Source organism: Callithrix jacchus, chromosome 2 (genome assembly GCF_049354715.1).
Source record: "Callithrix jacchus isolate 240 chromosome 2, calJac240_pri, whole genome shotgun sequence".
In the NCBI taxonomy this organism is placed as follows: domain Eukaryota; kingdom Metazoa; phylum Chordata; class Mammalia; order Primates; family Cebidae; genus Callithrix; species Callithrix jacchus.
Window position 1 is genome coordinate 81,910,476 of NC_133503.1, and position 22,165 is coordinate 81,932,640.

At 41.2% G+C, this 22,165-nt stretch overlaps 1 protein-coding gene across 1 annotated transcript in view; it reads left to right on the forward strand.

The window, feature by feature from the left end:
- The window catches only part of C2H5orf63 (chromosome 2 C5orf63 homolog), a 75,965-nt gene that overhangs the window by 13,617 nt on the left and 40,183 nt on the right, over positions 1 to 22,165 (forward strand). The window contains exon 2 of the mRNA XM_078364943.1: positions 18,755 to 18,915. The gene's annotated coding sequence lies outside the window, so the exon portion shown is untranslated. The remainder of the gene's footprint in view (positions 1 to 18,754; positions 18,916 to 22,165) is intronic.

Consider the following 22,165-nt stretch of genomic DNA (forward strand, 5'->3'; position numbering starts at 1 on the left):
AAAATTAGCTAGATACGCTGGTGTACATCTGTTATCCCAGCTACTTAGGAGGCTGAGGCAGGAGGATTGCTTGAGGAGGGAGGTTGAAACTGTAGTGAGCCATGATTGTGCAACTGCACTCCAGCATGGATGACAGAGCAAGACCCTATCTCAAAAAGAAAAGAAAAGAAAGAACCCAAGAGATATTATATTTACTTCTTAGAGAAAAAAATACAAAAGAGCATGTAGTATGACTGAAACCTATGCAAGGTAGGATCAAAGTGTTCTGGGAGTCAGAGCAGAATGTCTCGGAGAGAGTTGCCCCTATCTTCTTCCAAATACTGGTTCATTCATTCTTAAAAAAAAATCAACTTTTATTTATTTTAGATATGGGAGTTAAAGGTGCAGGTTTGTTACACGGGTACATTGCACACAGGTAGTGTGCATAATACCCAGTTAGTAGTTTTTTAACCCATGCCTCCTCCTTTCTCCCTCCTGCCTCTAGTATTCTGCAGTGTGTATTGTCCCAATGTTTAAGTCCATGTGTGCTCAGTGTTTAGCTCCTAAATATAAGTGAGAATACACAGTGTTTGGTTTTCTGTTCCTGCATTAGTTCACTTAGGATTATGGCCTCCAGCTGCCTCCATGTTGCAGCAAAAGACATGATTTCATTCTTCTATGGCTTCATAGTATAGTATTCCATGATGTATATATACCACATTTTCTTTAACCAATCCACCATTAATGGGCACCTAGGTTGATTCCATGTCTTTGATATTGTGAACAGCATGGCAATGAATATGAGTACATTATGTCTTTTTGGTAAAATTATTTTCTTTTGGATATATATTCAGTCATGGGATTGCTGTGTCAAATGGTAGTTCTGTTTTAAGTTCTTTGAGAAACCTCCAAATTGCTTTCCACAGTGGCTGAACTATTTACATTCCCACCAACAGTGTGTAAGCAGTTCCTTTTCTCCTTAGCCTCACCAACATCTGTTGTTTGTTGACTTTTTAATAATAGTCTATCTGACTAGTATGAGATGGTATCTCATGGGCTTTGAGTTGCTATCCTTTGATGATTAGCACTGTGGAGTAGTTTTTCATGTTTGTTAGCCCACTCATATGTCTTCTTTTGAGACATGTCTGTTCATGTCCTTTGCCCATTTTTTAATGGGATTATTTGTATTTTGTTTTTTGATTTGTTTAAGGTCCTTATAGATTCCTGGATATTAGACTTTTGTTGGATGTATAGTTTGAAAATATTTTCTCACATTCTGTAGGTTGTCTGTTTACTCTGTTGCCAAGGGTTTGTTTTTTGTCTTTTGTTTTGTTTTTCTGTACAGAAGCTCTTTAGTTTAATTTAGGTCCCACTTGTCAATTTTTGTTTCTCGTTGCAATTGCTTTTGAGGACTTAGTCATAAATTCTTTGTGAAGGTTGATGTCAAGAAGGGTATTTCCTCAGAATTCTTCTAGAATTTTTATAGATTGAGGTCGTACACTTAAGTCACTAAGCATTTGGAATTAATTGTTGTATATAATGAAAGGTAAGGGTATAGTTTTATCCTTCTGCATATGGCTAGCCGGTTATCCCAAGAGCATTTACTGAATAGGGAGTCCTTTCCACATTGCTTGTTTTTGTCAGCCTTGTTGAAGATGAGATGGTTGTAGGCATGTGGCTTTATTTCAGGGCTCACTATTCTGTTCCATTGGTCTGTGTGTCTATTTTGTACCAGTACCGTGCTGTTTTGGTTGCTATAACCTTATTACACAGTTTGAAGTCAGGTAGTGTGATACCTCCAGCTTTGTTCTTTTTTTTTAGGATTGCTTTAGCTATGTGGGCTCTTTTTTTGGTTTCATATGAATTTTAGAATAGTTTTCTAATTCCATGAACAATGATGCTGGTATTTTAACAATAACAGTGTTGAATCTGTTCTGGGCAGTATGTTGTGGGTATGGCTATTTTAATATTATTGATTCTTCCAATCCAAGAACAAGGAATGTTTTTTCATTTATTTGTGTCATCTCTAATTTCTTTCACCAGTGTTTTATAGAGATCTTTTATCTCCTTGGTTAGCTGTACTCCTAGATATTTCATTTTCTTTGTGGCTATTGTAAATGAGTTTATGTTCTTGATTTGATTCTCAGCCTGGACATTACTGGTATACAGAAATGCTTCTGATTTTTATATATTGATAGATTCATTTTGTATCCTGAAACTTTACTAAAATAGTTTATCAGTTCTAGTAGCTTTTTGGTGGTCTTGGGTGTTTGTTTGTTTGTTTGTTTGAGACAGAACTTCACTCTTTCACCAGGCTAGAGTGCAGTGACATGAATTTAGCTCACTGCAACTTCCACCTCCCAGTTCAAGCAATTCTTCTGCCTCAGCCTCCCACATAACTGGGACTACATGCGCACACCACAATGCCCTGCTAATTTTTTTGGATTTTTAGTAGAGATGAGGTTTCACCATGTTAGCCAGCATGGTCTCAATCACCTGACCTCATGATCTGCCTGCCTTGGTCTTTAAGGTTTTCTAGGTATAGAACTATATTGTGAGAAAGAAAGATAGTTTCACTTCTCCTTTTCCTATTTGGATGCCTTTTACTTCTTTATCTTGCCTGATTGTTCTGGCTAGGACTTTCCATTCATTCTTTTTTTAAAAAATATATTTATTGAGTGCCTCATCTGTGCCAAGCACTGTGACAGGCACTGAGGACACAAACTGAACAAAGCTGACAAAGACCTCTCCTTCATGGGGCTTTTAGTTTTGTAGAGCGGATAGGCAATAAACAAGTAAACATATTAAATGTATACTCTGTAAGAGAGCAACAAATGTTGCAAAGAAAAAGAAAGCAGAGATAGAAGACAGAGAGTGCTGAGGGGCCAGAAAGATTAGACTTTTAACCAGGTTGGTGGAGGCAAACTTCCCTAAAAAGGTGACAGTAGCCAAAGACACAGTCAAGAGAATGAGCTATGCAAACCTCTCAGACAAGAGTGTTTCAGGAGGATGGGAAAAAAAGGCCCTGAGAAGGGAGAGTACCCAGGGTATTGAGGGAACAACACAGGGTCCATGTAGCAGGAGCGGAACATTGGAGGAGGGCAGGGGAGATAAAATCAAAGGAGAAAGAGAGAGAGACTGAGAATTGACAGTGGGAATCTAGATGTGCTAGGCCCCAGAGACACTTGTAGGAATCTTAGTTTTTACAATGAAAGAGAGGGGGGCCAGCAGAGAATTTGAAGTGGAGGAGTGACATGATTCAACTCACTTTTAAAAGGTTAACTGTGGCTACTATGTGAAGAGAACTAGAGAAGAATAGGGCAGAAGTATGGTGATGGGGAGGAAGAGTGAAACATGGTCAATTCCACATAGATTTTGAAAGTGAAACCAACTGGGTACAAGATGGGAACAGAATCTTTTTTAAAAAAGCCAACTATGACATTTGCAATTTTAGCCTTCCCAATTAGAAGACTGAAGTTGCCATTAACTGACTTGGAGAAGTCTACAGAAAGAGCTGGTTCAGGGAGAAGGATTAAGAGTTGTGCATTGGGCCAGGTGCAGTGGTTCATGCTTATAATCCCAGCACTTTGGGAAGCCGAGATGGGAGGATCACTTGAGTCCAGGAGTCTTGAGACCAGCGTTGGCAACATGGCAAAACCCCCCATCTCTACGAAGTACAAAAATTAGCCGGACATGGTAGTACATGCCTGTAATCCCAGCTACTTGGGAGGCTGAGGCATGAGAATCGCTTGAACCTAGGAGGCAGAGTTTGCAGTGAGCCAAGATCATGCCACTGCACTCCACCCTGAGCAACAGACTCTGTCTCAAAAAAGAAAAGAGTTGTGCTTTAGACATAATATTTGATAGTATATTAGGATCCAAATGGAGATGTCAGGTGGTCAGTTGCCTATACAAGTCAGTAGTTTGGAAAGATGATGGAGCTGGAGACGTATTTTGGAATCATCAGAGCGTAGATGTGTTTGAGTCATGGAAATGGATGTAAGCATAAAGTGAGAAAAAGTCTAAGGCTGAGCACCAGGACCATCATGTTTCAAGGCCACGAAGAAGAGTATGATCCAGCAAAGGATACTGAGAAAGATCAGCCAAGTTAGGTAGTAGAGAAAAAAACAAGTGCTCTGAAAGACACATAGAAAACAGTTCAAGAAGGAGATAATGTCAGTTGTGTCAAATACTGCTGAGAAGCCATGTCAGGTATGGAATGAATAGAAAACTTAAATGGATCTAGCAACCTGGAGATCATGGTGACCTTGACAACAGCAATTTCAGTGGATCTGGTCTCTGCTGACAATGGAGGTGAAGAGAAGATATTGGGGGTCCCTCGATATGCATGTCGACCTTTTATATTATCTTCTCCTTGATCTTTTGATTTCCTTTTAAACCTGAGCCAAGAATTTAATAAGCAGGGGGGAACATAAAAATTGAAGAGGGTATCCTGAAAAAAAATTAGCCAATAGTTTACAAAGCATCTCTGTAAGATAACAAAATCTGTTTTGAAACAGTCAATTCCCCAAAAAGCATAGACCACAATAGACTACAATCTATTTTCTGATTCAAAGGTCTCATAAAAGTTTTTTCTGACTAGTGAACTTGATCACAGAACTTTAGTTTTACATTTACATGTGTATTGAAAACAGTAAACTTACTTAAAATCATAGATGCTCTGGAAAATGTGAGACATCCTCTTGCCTTTAGGCAGGATTATTTCCGAACCTTTATGAATATTTAATAATTAATACTGGTCTTAATAGCATTTAACCTAACAGCCACTGTGTTAAAATAATATATTGAGCAGTACTTTTTTCTTCAGCAATATATCGAAGAAAACTCCCTCACCCATCATTTTTTTTTTTTTTTTTTAAGACGGAGTTTCACTCTTTTCACCCAGACTGGAGTGCAATGGCGCGATCTCGGCTCACCATAACCTCCGCCTCCTGGGTTCAGGCAATTCTCCTGCCTCAGCCTCCTGAGTAGCTGGGATTACAGGCACGCGCCACCATGCCCAGCTAATTTTTTGTATTTTTAGTAGAGACGGGTTTTCACCATGTTGACCAGAATGGTCTCAATCTCTTGACCTCGTGGTCCACCTGCCTCGGCCTCTCAAAGTGCTGGGATTACAGGCTTGAGCCACCGCGCCCGGCCTCACCCATCATATTATACCATCAGAAAGCTCTAAAAGATTCTCTTGGAGGGATCTTAGTATGGCACATTTTGATGCCTTTGAGCTCTTGTGGTGAACCTAAAAATAAACTCTTAAACACTTATTGTTTTACTATGAAATATATCCATATGAAATTCTACCTCTCTTCTTGAGTTTTAACTATTCCTGTCTCTATCTTTTGCATCAAAATGCATTGCTTCGGTTTGTTCTTTTTCTCTTTCAATGCAGCGGGTAGATGGGGAGGGACAAGAGAAGCTCCCATCTATACGATATGATGGTCTTTTAAACACCATCCATCTCTGGGGTGAAACCATGACCATACCTATAATTTGTCTCCATTAGTCCTTTTCTTTAGTCCAAAAGTCATTTTTACCTCTCTTGTCTAATCTTGTCAAATCCAATGAGCCACAGAATTCTGGGGAAAGTCTGACCCAATTTCACAATAATTTGATTATTCTACAATTTTTACAAGTTCAGTTTTTTCTTTAATAAATACATTGATTTTTCTTCTATCTCTCTTTAAACTTGCACTGCCCTAGAGGAATGCTGCCTTTCAAGACATCCTTCCTTGCAAACATACTATTTTCCATTTATACTTAGAATTTTCACGTTCGTTTTCCTCTTCTGTAATCTACTTTCCAGAATTTCCTTTCCTCCCTCCTATAATTAGTGCCACAAACCACTGGTAAAAGACAAACCTTATCAGAGAGAAGGAAGCAATAGGAGCATATTGTGTGTCCTTGAAAGAAAATACTTCACCACATGAGTTTACATAGTCAAATAAGAAGTTGCATCCCACATTAGAAGATAAGAAACAATATGATTAGCAACATGCTTTCTTTCCAAGCATTCATTTATTCAACAGTTATTTAAAGAACAGCTACTCCTGTAGAATATAGAGATGACTCTGGCACAAATCCTACCTTAAAGGAATTTATAGTCTAAAGGAAAGAAAGTAGGGCAGATCTTGTTAAAGTGCAGTGGAGTACAGATTAGGGAGGGAGTTATTCCAACCAAAAGCCTAAAGGAGTACAGTGGGGAGGTGGCATTTGAATGGCTCTTGAAGAATAAGTGGGGCTTGGAGTGGGGTTTGAAGGCTATAATGAGGAGGAGGAAATTTCCAGAGGAGGGAGATGTGTTACCATAGGACAGCATCCAAAAGGGAAATGAGTCCATATAGGAAACCAAGAGTTACTCAGTCATGTACATGAAGGGGAGAATGAGAAGATAAAGTGGGAAAGCCAGGTTAGAGCCAGGCCTTGCGATACCGAGAACGCCAAGAGGAAGAATTCAGGCTTCATTTCTTAGACAGTAAGAATCCCCCCGGGGATTTTTGAGCCGAGAAAAAGCAGGATAAGAGCATTAACGTATAGGCTGAGTTGGAATGAGGCAATACTGGAAAAGGGAGGCCAATTACAGGGTTTTTGTAATAATAGGCTGGGCCTTGATGAAGTAGTAGGATAGCAGGGCAGTAGAATTAGAGAGGAGAAGGAAGATTTCAAAGGTTTCATAAATAGAATTGATAGAACTTGGCATCTGATTGACTAGGGAAGGTGTGGGGAAGAGGGGAGTCAGAGTTAACCCTGGGAGTTTGAGACTGGCTGATCGGGATAAAGAAATGAAGCTCCCAGGAAGGAATAACGAAAAGGGAAAATGCATGAGGGAGAGGTTGTAGGAAAATACCTGGTGACTGTTGGGAAAATAATATAGTCTTTTCAGAAAGAATTCAAAGCTGGAGGTACAAACAAATGTGGAAATCATCTGCACAGATGTGACAACCAAAGTCATGACTTTGGATGAGATTTCTAATTAAGAAAGAACCACAATTACTGTCTTTACATTACAAAGTCAAATGGTGTTTTGCTAATTATCCACTTAATCTGAGGAATGTAGACAGCCAATATCAGATCATTACAGCCTAGATACTTTGCAGACTGAATGGCCCAGTTTTGCAGTTCACATCAATCAAATTAAACAAATCATTGTCAAATTTGCCCTTGGCTTTGTGCTGTATCAATACAGCTGGTGGGTACATGCATATATTGAAACTGAAAACCTGCTTCAAGATCCTCAAGTGCCAGTGCTGGATCTCTATACCTTGAGGAATCTCAATTCACACCTGAACATAATATCTTCCACCAAGGCCCCCTGTGCAGTTTACAGACCAATTTCATGAACAGTATATACTTTAAAGGCCAGGATAACACACTAGTTAGGTCTATCTCCATTTTATAGCTGCAGAAACCTGAGGCTCAGAGAGGTTTCCAGTTACCTATGATCATATGGTTAGCAACAGGTAAAGGCAGAACTAGCAACCAAGGCTTCAGACAATTAGTAAATGGCAGGGAGGGGTTTTTGTTTATTTTACTAACACTGTCTGGCCTTTAAAACAAAATGAATGTTATGCTCATTACTAATTAGCAAGCTGAATGTAACAAGAGTTTATCTGTGCCCATGGTCCACTTATTTTCCCTAACGGCCACTTATTTTGTCTTCTCTGGGTTATTTTACTGGAATTGAGTGAATGGTATGTGCGTGCGCGCGCGCACACACACACACACACACACACACACACACATGCTCTTTCTTCATTAATCTCAACCTAGTAGGCCAACTTAGAAGGAAAGCTATATCGCTAATGATGCTTACTGTCAAAACCATAGGCCCTATTCCTAGGTGTACTTTTTATAGTTCTTTGGCTGCAGGCAACCAATACCAGTAACCACATGTCCATGTATCATATTACATGAGACAAATCTGAAATTTGATGTAACTTTCACATCATCGAGGACATAACTTCTAAACCCAAAATCATCATGTTGAATTGTAGACTTTAAAATGAAGGCCACTGCACTATACAGGAAAAAAATCCATCCAAATGAGAATGGGAGTGTATTTTCCAGGTAGGATGGTGAGAGGAACAAAAGAACAATGAAAATCACTTACAGGGGCTTATAATAATTCTCCAAACTCTGCTAGATCCTAACATGTGAAGTTCATGACGCCATACTTAGGATCAAATTAATAAAAAAAAATCAGAGAAAACCATTCTAACATACCTTCACTTCAGCATGTTCTGTTCTTCCATCAAGGGTTGAAAAGAAGAACTCATAAGACATGTCTGAATTGTAACAAGGGCACTTGGCAAAGCTGAGCCTTAAGTGCTTCTGGGAAATGGAGGAAAGAGACTGTCTCTCCTTCACCATTTAGGTCCACTTATTGTCACTGGAATTGAAAAATGTCCCAAACAAAAAGAAAAACTTAAAACATCATACTATTGGAATTCAGACAAAGACCACCAGGTTTGACGGCTAGGATGGCCAAAATGGAAGTCAGACCACAAAAAGAAGCAACCTGGCTTCTGAGAGAACATTTCAGCTAAAGCATAAGTTGACAGATGTCACAATCCAAGTTATTTTTTATTTCCACACAGGAACTTCATAGGTGGTGACAATAACTGGTGAGATATCTCTTAAACTTTTCATGTATATGGAGGGTACAAAATCACCTGAAAGCAGAGGACTTAGAGAAATAGGTTTTGGTTGGAGAGAACCATGCTATGCGTCCCAGGCCTCCTCCCTGTTCCTTCCTCCCAGAAGTATGGCAGGTAAGCAAAACCTGCCCCTCATCTCAAGCCTGGTAGTGGTCAGTATTTCAACAGACTGCAGTTTAGGGAGCATATAGGGTAGCGTCTCACTCTCACTTGAAAATTAAAATGAGCTAATGAATATGTCAAAGAATGAGTGGCTGTATTGGGCAGCCTATACTCTCAGAGTTTGTCAGGGAGAAAAATGGGTGAGGGTTTCCTATGGGCAGATGTGAGCCACATAACAAAAATTAATGTGGGTCTCCTTTAGTCCTGTCCAAAGAAGCTTCCAAGAGGGGTAAACAGGCCCTCATGGAAAGAAGCTAAAGGTCTTGCCAGATGTCTGGGGGTTTCAGAAGGAATAAGCAATCGTTATAATAGAGGCTTCACCTGAAGCAAGGGAGTTCTGGGGAATGGCTGTCAGTGATCTCCAAAGGACCAAAGCTCTGATGAGATCATCAAACCTAAACACCTGCCAGGCCTATGGACCACAAACCCATCTAAAGAGCTTCAGTCAAGTGAGAACTTTTCTGCTCTCCTTGTAACCCTTCTCTTCTCCTTCTCCTGGTCCAACCCTGGGGGGTGGGGGCCAGCAACGGAGGAAGAGGAGAGGCAGACACTGACTCCACCTCCCCTCCCCTACCTCTAGGCCCCCACTTCCTGTGGCAGGGCTTAACTGGAGAAGGGGAGATTTCATTTTAAATCAAGTTGGAGTATTGATATTTCTATGCTGAATAAAGATCATATTTGGCAACTTAAAATTTTTACCCAGGGGTTGGGAAGGCAAAATAAAATTGCTTCATGATTACACCCCAGGAGCCCTGCTTTTTCCCCACATCAATTACACACATTTGTCTTCCTATTTATCCATTTGCATCCAGTGATTTGCATGGGTTTGAGGAGCCTCCTTAGATGCAGGGGTGGAACCTAGAAATGTACTGCAACTGAGACATATGCAGCCACATGGGACATATACAGCAGGTGGGTGGAAGTCAGATTGCAAGGGGGTTAGAGTTTCATCCAGACATCAGTTGAAGTCCTCTTGTTTTCAGAGAATTACATGAAATTGGCTGACACCCGTCCCCATTCTATGGTTAATAGAAACCCAGTCTCCTCCTAAATATTTCTGCAAATCCCCCCAAAGGCCCCTACCCATCCCATAGCTGTTCCATTTGCTCTGCCTTCTAGCTACTCAGATTTGGAACGAAGACTCTTTCCTCTGATATTCCAGAAACACCACTCACCACTCACACAAGGCCTCACTGTAGGCAATTACCTTTCAGCACAGAGCAAGCAGCTTAAAAACAGCAATGCTGTACATAACAACATCCTTGTCTTTGAACATTCCCGGGCCACCAGTGATGTCCAACTTGTGGAGTTCCCTACTGACTGACAGCCTTCCACTCTGTGGCTTAACCCTACTTCCTCCCACGCCCTTGGCTTCCCTTCTCTGCTCTTCTCCCCTGGAAAATCCTTGTTTACTTTTTATGCTGATTAGTTTAGCTGTCTCTTTGTTTCAATGCCTCCTTCCAAATCATGCCTTGGGGCCTCGTCTTTGCTAAATAAAAGGCTATTTACTCCAGAGAGAAATTACACTACTTCCTTGCAGGCTGAAGCTGCCTCAGGCAGTCACTCGTGGTTTCAAATAGTAATTGCTTTATCTCTGCCATAAGACCCCGCAACAGGGCTTGAAGTTGTAGCACAGAGGTAATTATGGTTACTGGGATGTGGCAGGTTCCAGGACTCACTGCCACCCAAGGAGATTGACAGCATGTGTTTGTCCTGAGGAAAAGCAGGTTCTGTGTGTTAACTGAAAATATATTAATATGCTGGAACTCTTTGGGCTCTGCTAAATTCATTATGGGTCCTTTGGCTTTTCCTGCATCCCACTCTTCCACTGGTACCTCTGTCTACACACACACACACACACACACACTCTCTCTCTTTCTCTCTCTCTCTCTCACACACACACACACACACACACATTCTCTCTCTCTCTCTCTCTCTCTCTCTCTCTCTCTCTCTCTCTCTCTCTCTCTCTCTCTCTCTCTCTCGCTGGAGTTAGTGTCTCCCTAGAAATAGGGAGGGAGGGAGGGAGGGAGGGAGAAGAAACTTTCTCTTCATTTGGCAGCATCAGATGTGGCAGCCACCAAGTTCCCTGACCTTGGGGCACCACAGAGATATTATGATTCTTCAGGAGTGCTTTACCAGCACTTGTGCATACATAACAAAGACAAGGGGAGAGCTTTCTAGCACTTCATTATCTCTTGGAATTATTGGGCCCAGCTACTGTAGAGCTCTGGGCCTGCCATCTGTAGCTGAAAGAGCTCTGTCAGCAACCACTGTGGGCCCAGACAACTTTGCTGTCACTTTCCCAACTGAGTGCCAAAAAAAAAAAAAAATAGAAAAGAAAAATCCTCCACCTTCACAAAAGCAACAATGGGGATCATAGGTCTGGAGGTGCAGCGTTTTGACTCCGTTTTCCAAATGACATCATGTGTGGGAATCTCCACCTTCCCTGGCAGCGGCGGCGGCAACAGCAGCGCTGATAGGAGCAGCATGGCAAGCTGCACGCAAAAGGATGTGGAGCTGCACATCTGGGCTCAGCAAACTGAGGAGGAATAATTGTGGACCTATGCGAGCATCCCTTCTAGAGGGCTCCATAAAAGACTGGGCTTCCTTCAGTCAACAAGAAGCCAATCAAATGGGGGTTTGCTCATTGCTGTTGACTTTTGGCGTTTCATATATGACTGCATTTGCAATCAGCAGCTGCTAAATCCAGAGACACTTGGATTACATAAGTATAAACAGCTTTTGTCTCTAAGTCTACCAAATTCACAGAAATACAAGGGTGCACAGCTGTAGAATTGTTCTGTGACTTTAACCCATCTTACCGGCAATGTTTCCAGAATGCTACTAGACAAATTTCCAAACAGACTATTGGAAGAAGAATAGGTAATAATATCTGAACACACCTATAAGTAATATGTTAAGTACTTTACTAGTCTTATCTCATTAAATCCCTATCATTGCCCTAAGAGGAAAATGTTATTTATCTCCATCTTAGGGATATGAAAAGAGGCTCAGAGACTTAAATAATTTAAGGTCAGGCAACTAATTAACATTATAACCACTTAATTGAAGATATGAAAATAAATATGAAACTAGGACAACCTAAGACTCTGGGACACACTTCTGATGCCCTTTATCTTAAGGCAAGCTCCTCACCCCTGGCTCTCAGTCCCTACTACTCACTGTGGCAAGGGTGGATGGGTCACAGAGCTTTGCTTCAGAGTTCTCATGTACCTATTCCTGTGGGCAAAACCCCTAGACGAAGAATTTGAGATGAGGATTCATGTGCAAGTGATTTAGTGAGAAAGTCCTCCCAGAGGTCACTGGTGAGTGAGTGAGGGAGGCAGGACGGGGAGGCCAAGGAATCAAGCGAAGTTGTGACCTCAGGTAAAGACTCAATCAGTAACCTCACCTGATCCCACAGGGGAGCTCCGGGATAGGGCATAAGCGACACCTCAGAGTTGCCCAACCAGAGGCTCTCTAGGAAACAAAGCCACAGGCACTGGCCACTGAAAGCAAATTTCACCAAACCCACTGGCCCACGCAGTCAAAAGGGATTTGAGGAGTCTGGCCAGAACGACGTTACCCACTGCACCCATTCAGCAGCAGAGCTGGTTCACAACCAGCTGCAATCCTTGAAAGCCATCCCATGAGAGCAGAATTAGAGGGAGTGCGTCCATAATTTGGGCTTCAGACTGACTGTGTATTCCCAGGAAGAATAGAAAGACTTAGGTCAGCTTTTTGTTTATTGAAGCCAATCTGTGATTGAGGAGCCCAGCATTTTCCGGTTTCTAGAAGGTGAATAAGTATGTAGTCAAAGAAGCAGCTTGATGCGACCAAAGGAGCTCTGGTTTTTAACCCTAAGGTGAGGTGTGCTTCCCCACATATCCCCCACTGCCTGGCTCTGTGATCCTGAGCAAATCATTTAACTCACATGAGCCTCAAGTCCCTTAGCAGGAGAAGGAAGAAAATTGTCTTCCATAGAGTTGGCTAGGATAACCAAATGAGGTGATGTCTACGAAAGTGCTTTGTAAAGGGTCAACATGATATAAACATAAGTTAGTAGTAGGATTCCTCTTCAGGAAGACAGGGAAGAAATAGTATTAGGTTGTGGTTGGATCAAACAGAACTGTATTTCCATTCAAATGGGCTGCATGTAGTTAGATATGAATGAACATGGTTAGATATCAATTTGAGGGAGATGCAGTGTTTTATTATTCACATGCCTATTCCCTAACGTCTCCATCATCCAGCTGAGGATTAGAAGGATTTGGAGAGAGAGCAGCCTTGAGCTTCAGGAAATCCCAGCTCACAGTAACACAACCCAGCTACTCCCTCTGAAAGCTTGGGCCTCACTGTCTGCTCCACCCTGGAGGGGCCCACACCTCACACCTCTCACACATCCTATAGCCTTGGCTCTCCAACTCCCTCTATACAATCTGCATTGAATTCTGCAGCACCCCAAGAGAATATAACATGATAAGCACATTCTCACGAAGGCCAAACAACATAATGGAATAAACATTCTGCCCTACAGAGCACAGCTTTAACCCAAAGGAATAGCTCTCAAATATCAGTGGAAAGCTGGCTGCTGAGTGTAGTGGGCAGATTTGAGCACCCAGGGCAATACTCTAGAAATCACACCAGAGACCTTTTTTGGGTGAAATAAAGCTAGCATTGTTTGTGAGAAGGATGTTCCTCTTCAGAGCAATGTCCAAGTGTAAAACACAAAGGGCCTCAATTAGTACAGAATATTTCTTTCTCAACTATCTCTTGGGCAAGTGAATAAAGAAAGAATAGACTTTGGGATCAGAACAATCTGAGTTTTACTCCTGGCTTCAGCATTTACCAGCTTTGTGACCTTGCGCATTATCTGAATCTCTGTGTTCTCCTCTGTGAAATGGAGATGAGTACCTCCTCACGAGGTGACTGTAAAACTAAAGCACATGTTACCTGCTTAGCAGATATTCAACAAATGTTAACAATAAAGTCAGTAATAATTTGTGAAGGAATTAATCCAATGCCTATGACATCATCAGACATTTTCATCATAATTATGCTCCTCATAGAGGATTTCAGTGGTTTGTACTTGGTGGGCATGCAGTAAATACTGGTTAAATTAATGAACACACTAATGGTTTTAGCCAGCCAGGTAGCTAACCCACAGAGAAAAGAGAACACCTCTGAATTTTCTTCCTGAAGAATCTCTTAAACCCTAAACATCTTACAACTAGCCCCTGTGCCTCTGCTCTGGTTCCACGTGCCAGACTGTCCTCACAGCAGCTCCACCCTCTTCAGCCAGGGATGAGCAGGGCCCCTGAACAATTGCTAGCACATGCAGCCCTCCCAGGCAGGGGCTGGACCCGAGGCCATCGCCATCAGCAGAGCTGCACATCACCAACTGCTTCGTTTGGGATCAGGGAAGAAAGTGATTTGATGTGGGTTTGTGCTAATTTACCTAGCTCCAAAGCTAAATATCAGAAGTAGGGAACCAGGCACGGTGGCTCACTCCTGTAATCCTAGCACTGAGGCTGAGGCGGGTGGATAACCTGAAGTCAGGAGTTTGAGACCAGCCTGGCCAACATGGCAAAGCCCCATCTCTACTAAAAATATAAAAATTAGCCAGGCATGGTGGCAAGTACCTGTAGTCCCAGTTGCTTGGGAGGCTGAGGCAGGAGAATTGCTCAAACCTGGAAAGGATGAGGTTGCAGTGAGCTGAAATTGGGCCAACGCACTCCTACCTGGGTGACAGAGCAAGACTTTATCTCAAAAAAAAAGTATGCCAATATTGGTGTTCGTGTCTGGGATGACACCTACATTGACTTTATACAGAACACGGAGCCTTTAGCTATCCAGACATCTCTCCATGTCAATGAAAAAAGTACAGAAATGCAGGGCATCCACAGTACCACAGTGAGATATTCTCCAGCACTTTTTACAGCCACCTCCACAGCTGGTGGACATCACTTTCTTTGTATATTTTGAAGGGAAAGAAGAAGATGGGGCAGCCAATCCCAGAGAAACCGCTGTCTCCTTAAGTCAGGCCTGAAAATAACCAGAGGGAAGAATCCAAACAGGAATAAGGGGCTTTAGGGGAGGGCTAGGTTGGCAGCATCCTATAGGACACAAAAGAAAGAGTCATACTGCCTGGAGTCAGGTTTCAAACAGATATCATGGGATAGGGCTAAGGAATCCTGCAAATGACAACCTCTTCAGGAAGAAAGGGAAGAAATAGTATTTACTAATTACCTACGTAATAATAACAACTGTCATTAATTGAGAACATATGCCAGGCTCTATGCAAAAATCATCTCCTTTATCTGCATAATAAGCATGTAACTGGTATTACTTAAGTTTGCTAGGGCTGCCGTAACAAAATACCACAGACTGGGTGTCTTAAACAACAGATGTGTGTTTTCTCACAGTTCTGAAGACTGAAGGTCCAAGATCAGGGTGCCGGCAAGGTTGGTTTTCTCTCTCCTCTCTCCTTGGCTTCTCTCCTTGGCTTGCAGATGGCTGCCCTCTTTCTTCCTCTTCACTTGGTGATCCCACTGTGAACATACATCCCTGATGTTGCTTGTGTGTCCACATTTCCTCTTTTATAAGCACAGCAGTCAGATTGGATTAGGGCCCAACCTAAAGACCTCACTGCAACTTAATACACCTCTTGAAAAGGCCCTGTCTCCAACTACAGTCATTCTAAGGTACTGGGATTAGGGCTTCAATATATGCATTTTGGAGGGACGCAATTCACCCTTAGCAGGTACTATGATTCTATTTTTACTGGTAAGGATTATAAGGTCTGTGATGTGTAAATGTAAGTAAATGGTGAAGGCAGGATTTGAATTCAGGTCTGTTTTCTCACCACATGACACTGCCTCTAAAAGCTGATGAGCAATGCAAAGAAATGAGGTTAAGAGTGACATACATATCAGTATTTATAAGCTACTGACATGTCTAGGTTTTGGTCTGTGGTTTACCTGGAAATCAGTTTTGAAATGCATACTAAGTGTAAGTCCCACAATTGTAGATTAATTTACATCTTGTTCTTTTGTTATTATAGAAAATTTCTCTAAGCAATAGAAAAATCTGTAAGCCACCCCTGTATAGGCACATAGCTAGGTGCACAGGCACATACCAGCCACCTCGACAGCTGGTGGACATCCCTTTCTTTGTAGATTCTGAAGGGAAAGAAGAAGCTGGGACAGTCAATCCCAAAGAAACCGCTGTTTCCTTAAGTCAGGCCTGAAAATAACCAGAGGGAAGAATCCAGACAGGAGCAAGGCTAATTATTTTAGACATTGTTCAAATCTATGATCCTAATTAGCAGTATGCACTGACTATCCATAACATGAGCCCAGCATCTCTCACAGTTTGTAATCCATCTGGTTCTCCAGGTCCACATGCCAGATTCAGGTATGGCTGCCGTTCACACTGTCCCCTCTCCTTCTGCATGAAGTGGGAGGAGGCATCATGGTGGGTAATGAATCAATAACACTCAGTCAATTCCCTGGACTCAGTTGACATGCATGGCCAGTTTTCTCTTGTGATTAATTACACTCACTTTTGCAAGAGGATTAATTCACTTTTTAGAGAGCTTTTATGATTTTCTGCTATTAAAAAGCCAATCTCAACAATCCCTCTAGCTCAGAAGGAATAGGGTTCAGTTCAGTGTGGGTAATCAAAATTGTCGAAATTCATGGCTTGCAAGAGAGCATGGTTACAAATAGAAGGGAGCATGTATGTGGTAGCAGGGAGGGTTGCATGTGCATGTGTCTGTAGATTCATGTAATATGCATATAAGTGAGCATAAGTAAAAATCTTACGCAATTATAATTTTTCTCATTAAGGTGACTATATGTCCCTTTTTTCATGGTTGCCACCTATTTCAAAAGCCTACTAAATTAAATGTACAAGCAAATCAGATACTGCACATTTTAGATAATAATACAGTCAAAAGAGGAGCAGATAATTGGAGACATATTCACAATTAGATATAACGCTCTTCAAACAAAGAACGACCCCCAGTTAATTAATGTTTGTCAAGTACTTTAAAATCATGTAATTCAACATTCTAGACATTCCCACCTAAAGATAGGAAGACAAAGGGGGTGGGGAAGCAGCTTAGACTGGCTCTGGGTCTTGTCTTGCTCAGTTATTCATCAGATTCACAAAGAAGGAGGGAAAAAAACATATGCACACGAAGTAGCTGGAACTAAATTTCCTTAAAAGCTATTGCTCTGTCTCTTCCTCTCATTTTTCTTTATGAGTGAATGGGGAATAATTCTTCTGAGAATCATTTCACAGGAGCACAAACATCAATTCTTAATTATTAATATCACAATTTGTTATTTATTGAACATCCACAGTGCATTAGATATTGTACAAAACACAAATAGCTTCAAATCTTAAATCAAGATGGTTCACTTGGAAATGTGGGTCTTCAGCTGTTTTTCCGTTTTTGTTTTTGGTTTCTTGGATGGGTTCTTGGGCAGTGAGCTGGATAATGAGGTGCTGCCTGCCTTGAAGGGAAGCATGTTCCTAGCACTTAGGCTTTATCCCCCACAGCTTAGGTAAGAGCAGAGCACTTACCAGAGACTCAAAGACTCCAAGCTAGGGAAAGGACACTGAAGGATGTCACATCCAGTAGTCTCCAAACTCAGCTGACCATGTCCCATCTTAATACAGTATTTGAGTAGGCACCTTGTTATTTTTGTATATCCACTTGCAAGTTATGCACACATATTATGGTATTGACACATTATGAGCATTACAACACACCCACAATAATTTAAAAGATCATGTGAAGATAAACTATTTTATAATAATTTTTGTTTTATTGTATTTTATACAAAGAGTTTTTTGCTCTCACTAAAAAGCTGCCAGCACTGACAACATCTCTTCACTGAAAATAATGCAGTTGACTATGCTTCATTACAAAAAAAATCTTGGTTTAGCTCCTTGTGATAAATGAGTCTGAAAGTTTGGTGCAGACTTAATGGCTGTCATTGCTGAGAAAGATGCTTCTCCAAAATATGTCGATGCAAATGTGGGAAAGACGCATTGTTGGCTGGGCTTACTAAATCATGAAATTTATTTTTACTTGCATCCACCAATTATGAGAAAGTTTTTTTAAATTTTCAAATGAATTTCATTTTTTCCTGCTCTACCTTTGTTCTTGCCAGCAAATTAGAACTTATTGTATTTTTATATGTTTAATAAATGGATTCTTCAAAATATCCTGAAACTCTTCACCTTAAAATCGGTTTTAAAATTTTATTACTACATTTTCCAAGTTTACAATGTTCTGATTCTTAAAGGCTGTATGCTTACACAGCTTTGGCAACAAAAATAATATTAACAATGGCAACATTTTCAGCCATAATTTTCAAAATGCTTTTATCATAGCACAGGTTTATGGTTTTCTTTTTTCAAAAAGCAACCGATTTCTCACCTTAGAGAAGTAAATTAGTTTGTTTGACTGAGAAGGAGTCTTCCTTTAAACCCCACTCTTTCACTGATTAACTGAGTGATCTTGGGGAAGTCACTTTGTCTTTCTAAGCCTTGGTTTCCTCATCGGTAAAATAGAGTTAATGGTCCCTACTTTTTAAGACTATTGATGAGTCAATGACTTAACGTGCCTGGTCCATGTATTTAAGTGGGACCATTAAGTGTGTTTATTTGTTGAAAATTGTCTAAGAAGTCTACTACTATCGGCCACTTGTCACAGGAGGTCAGCATACTTGCATGATCGCACATGTCTCTTTTTAAAAGAAAAAAAAAGTAAAACTTTAAGTTAGACTATGCTTTATTTCACCCCAAGATAACCACAAACCTGTTTGTGACACAACTGTCATGTTTATTTCCCATTTCATTTAAGCTAGTGTAAACATAATACTATTTGCAATTCTGTAATTTAAGATACATTTCTTTAACAGGGCACAGTTAAACTACAGATGAATGGAAACAAGTGAATATAAATGAACAAAGGAAGATCCTGCTGCAGCATTCCGTGTTGGAGGACTCCTGCTCTTGCTGCAGTGTCCTGTGTGACCTCTCAGATGTGGCACGAGACTGTCTGATTCACTAGACATCAAATGTTAGTAAGCCAACTTTCTTTTTATGCTCTTAGATAGAATGTAAATATCAAGGGAATTTCATGTATCTTGGGCCCTCCACTGTGGAGTTCACCACTCTGGTCTAGCGATTTCCTAACAAGGATTCTCTAGATACTACCAGAGCTACTAAATCAGACTCCTTGGGTGAGGTCTGCTTCTCCACCAGCTCCCAGCCTGCTGGCGTCTGACAACATGATGACACTAACCTCCCCACGTGGGTGGCTCCTTTACAGCAGCCTTGACAGGTACCCTTCTTCTTGAACATTTCTGATGATGAAGAGCTTATTACCTTCCAGTGTGGTCCAGCTCATTTTTGGACTCCTGTAATTGCTAGAAACCATGTTCTTCTGCCTCCCCTCTAGCTCTACCCACTGGTGTAAGTATTTTGCTCTCTGGTGTCACACAGAAAATGATTCACCATCTCCTCCCCTGTTCTCCCTCTCTCCTCCCTTGACCCTTAAATCAATTCCCAATTGACTTGGTTTCTAGAATGTTTCTCCCACTCTGATTCCCTTCCCCTGGCTGATCCTTTCCTTGGAAATATTGCTTAATATCCTGTGTGTCATCAGGCCAGGGAAGAGCACTGTGGGTGTGTGGCTTCCTCTGATTGCTGCTGCAATGGGACTGTTAATGCCAACGAGATTCATCATCACCAGCTGAGATTTCCCTGCCCTCTCCAATTGGATGCTTCATATAGATGCAGCACATGCATTCATGAATGGTAGAAATATCTTGCATAGTTGAGTTGAAAGATTTTCAAACTCTCCATGATATGCCCTCTGTGTCTACACATACATAATATACTGGTTCATGGTGCAAAGTCCTAAGATATATATTCTCAATTTTGTGTTTTTATCTTCATGTTGTTTCTTACCATTAAAAATATGAAATCGGGCAGGTTGCCGTGGCTCACGCCTGTAATCCCAGCAATTTGGGAGCCTGAGCAAGGCAGATCACTTGAGATCAGGAGTTCAAGACCAGCCTGGCTAACAATGGTGAAAGCCCATCTCTACTAAAAATACAAAATTAGGCAGACATGGCAGCTGGTGTCTGTAGTCCCAGCTACTCAGGAGGCTGAGGCAGGAGAATCACTTGAACCCGGGAGGCGGAGGATGTAGTGAGTCGACATCATGCTACTGCACTCCAGCCTGGGCAACAGAGCAAGATTCCATCTAAAAAAAAAAATGGCATCAGGACAAACACTGAACCTAAGATCATGTCAGTTAGTACCATGTAGGCCCACCTCTACTGTGTGACTTTCAGCAGAACACTTAACTCTTTTCGTACCTCTCAACCCTTAACAGATAAAATGAGATTATTAGTTCCTAACCTCCTGACCTCAGAAAATTTTAGCAAGAATTAAATGAGTTGCAAATTGTGAAAATTTTTTACAGTGGCTTTTAAAAATAGAATGTATATATTACTACAGTTATTATTACTATGAAAGCTGTAGGCACTTAATAAATATTAATGGGGAAATGAAACAGATAAATGATAGAGAAAGGACTGAATAATAACAAGAAAGATCAGAGTAAGATAAGACATAACATCAATTCAAACTCTTGGCACCTTAAGCCATTGTCTGTCGCTGGTGGCAACACAGAAAGAATCACAGTGCTTTAAGTCCAGGACAGTGTTTAAAGAATTCAGGGCTTACTTTCTGGCAAGGGATCATCTCACCCACGATTTCTAAAGCTCCATGCAGTTAATGAGGCATCTAGTAGCACCTGTTCAGAATTTATCCAGGAAGAAATGTAATGGGGAAGAGGCAGGAACTAAGAGGCAAGGCTCACATTCATCAATACACATTGCTAGTCTTCCGAGGATGGCAAAATATTTAACTGCCGGGCAAGCAAATCCCATTTGACTGTTTAAGTAAGAGGCAATGATTAATATCAAGCTAAAAGTATGTGCCTTTCTACATTTTATTATATAAAATACACTAATGGCATATATATGAAATAAAATTGCATTTTCAACAAGTTTTTCTCTCTCCCGTGAACTAGGCGTCACAGAATATTTGTTCCTATGCATTTAGTCATCCATCCATTTATTCAAACAAACATCTCTTAGTGAATATTCTGTGCTTGGCTTTGTCCCAGGTATAGCAGGACTAAAAGATGAATAACCTTGTAGTCTGGGCATAGGAGACACACACACATACACAGAGAGAGAGATTGATTTAAATGAACTATGATGTGATTGAACACAGGCAGATGACTCAGGGTGCAGGGGGCCTTACAGGTGATCTTCGAGCAGCAGATCAGTCAGGACTCAGTTGCAAATCAGAGAAACCATTCTAGCAAGCTTAAGTAGGAAAGGATTTAATACAGGAAATTAGGTGCTAACAAAACCTTTGAAAGGTCAGGAAAAGCAGTCTCTGCAAAACCTGGAGAAACGTGTCCTAGAACAATAATGCAGAACTGGACTCCCAAGTGGAGCTGCCTTCTCTGCCATGTTAGGGAAGCTTGAAATTCAAAAGGCTGACAGTGCAACCACTGGCTCCAGGAATACACCTCGTTTGCAATTCTTTATGGATACAGTTGTTGGTACCTATTAGATCCTTGCTGGGGGGAATAATAAAGGCTAACAGACCACGCTGCTCTTGCCATTTAACTCAGTTCTGAATTTAAGTCTCATGTGAATGCATCTGATTAGCGAGCCCTAAATCATATTTGGAATCTCTGCAGTACAGAAACCCCAGGAAGAAGGTTTGAGTAGCCACCAGTGAGCCTGTTTAGCTCACGAGGCTCAGCAGAAAATGTAAAGATGAAGCAATATTAGGGTAGAGAAGGGGAAAGGACTGAAGCTAAGAGGAACAGCATGTGCAAGATACTAACCAGTACTGGACCTATGCCCTTGATGAGCTATGAACAGAACCACGGAGAGCACTTGAAATGTCAAAATCTTTTTGGTCATCCTTGTTACTGAGATTGTAATACTAACATCAAATTCATATGAGTGCCCTGGTACTGGAAATATGAACTCAGAGTCAAGAGACAGCAATGTAATGCTATTCCCGGCTCTGCCAGTAACAGCGTCCCTTGGGAGGTCACTTAACATGTCTGGCTTCATTTTTCCCATCTGTAAGGTAGAAATAGTTTCCATTATTCTCTTCCAACAGGAAGTAATAAGAAATAGAAACATCAAAACTCTTATCTTGGTGTGAGTGGTTATACACATATTAGTTAGACATCCTACTTAGTGGAGGAAAGAGGGATTGTCACAGTG